Source organism: Polistes canadensis, unplaced genomic scaffold, assembly GCF_001313835.1.
Source record: "Polistes canadensis isolate GaletaPanama2010 unplaced genomic scaffold, ASM131383v1 scaffold_622, whole genome shotgun sequence".
NCBI lineage: Eukaryota > Metazoa > Arthropoda > Insecta > Hymenoptera > Vespidae > Polistes > Polistes canadensis.
Window position 1 is genome coordinate 23,396 of NW_014570169.1, and position 1,635 is coordinate 25,030.

The window sequence follows — 1,635 nt, forward strand, 5'->3', positions numbered from 1 at the left end:
AGGGTTGGAACATCAGGGTTAATTTATGGTGGGAACGTCGAGGTTGCGATAGGGATGCTTCTGGGTTGTAACGTTAGGGTTGCTTTAGGGATTCGTCAGGGTTGGAATGTCGGGGTTGCTTTAGAGATGCGTCAGAGTTGGAACATCGGGGTAGCTTTATGGTGGGAACGTCGAGGTTGCTTTTGGAATGCGTCAGGGTTGAAAAGTCGAGGTTGCTTTAGGAATGCCTTAGGGTTGGAACGTCAGGGATGCTTTAGGGTATGAACGTCAGGGTGCTCTATGGAGGCATCAGGGTAGAAACCTCGGGGTTGCTTTGGGGATGCGTCAGGTTTCGGATGTCTTGGTGGCTTTAGGATGGGAACGTCAGGGTTGCTTTTGAGATGCGTCAGGGTTGAAACTTCGGGGTTGCTTTAGGGATGCGTCAGGGTTGAAACGTCGAGGTTGCTTTAGGGATGCGTCAGGTTTGGTACGTCGGGGCTGCTTTAAGGGTGCATCAGGGTTGGAACTTTGGGATAGCTTTAGGGATGCATCAGGGTTGCGTCAGGGTTGCGTCAGGGTGGCGTCAGGGTCCCCCCCGTAGGTAGGGGGAAGTAGAATACTCCCACAGCATTCCCTGCTTGTCGTAAGAGGCGACTAAAAGGGAGGGTATGAATGGTGTGTGCATGTTCTGTATGGCTATTTCTCTCTGTAATTCTTTCTATCCCCTTTTTTTATATGTTTTTCTTGTCTCTTACTTCCTTAGTTTTTCCTTTCTTTTCCTCTGGGCTTGTGCCTATTTATATCGAATAAAAAATATGAAAGATACAACCTCAGAGAATAATCCGTGTGGGAGGGAAACCCACACGACAGCGGTGTTTGGTGGTGGTAGGACAGGCCACCCATCGTCGACATCATGCAACTGTCAGGAGTCTGTGGTAGGCAAACCGGCCCAGACTCTGGCTAATGTCTCGGGAAGTTGTTCGCAGGTAGGTGACCTGGCCGGCGAACTGACCAAGGCTCCAGGAAGAGATGCACGGATGGAGGGATAACAGAGGGAGGCTAAGGCTCTGAAGGAGTTGCGGCTGTCGGATACGGACTCTCCGATCAAGACCAGGGGGAGCAAGAGGATGAGGCGCATCATCACGTCGTCGGGGGAGGACGACTGTATCATCGTCGAACTTGACGCACCAGGAGGGAATGATGGAAGCCAGCCGATACTAACGCTGGAGGCAGGAAGGCTCCCGGACATCCTTAGGTTAAACCTAAGAAGGATGGAGATAGAGAGAGCGCGATGCTCTAATATGAAAGAGAGGTATCTGGCAAGATAAAGCGCCTCATCAAGGATGCGCTCATCATTGCCAATTAAATTGAGGAGCGACTGGACAGGCAGTCTGTCTCCCCGCTCTCAAGAGCTGAAGCGGTAATTCAGCTGAGAACGAAGGCTAAAATGAGGGATGAGAACATCCGTCGAAAAGATGAAAAGATCGCTAGGCTTAAAAAGGAGCTCAGGAAGCGGGAGGTTAAAAAACAAAGCCAGGGGGTAATGGCGGTTACTGTTCCAAGCCAAGGGAAACAGGTGGTGCCTACAGCAAACAGGGCAACCACAGCTTTGGAGAAGAGGCGGGAGGATGAAAGGGAGGGGAATGTGATGGCCAT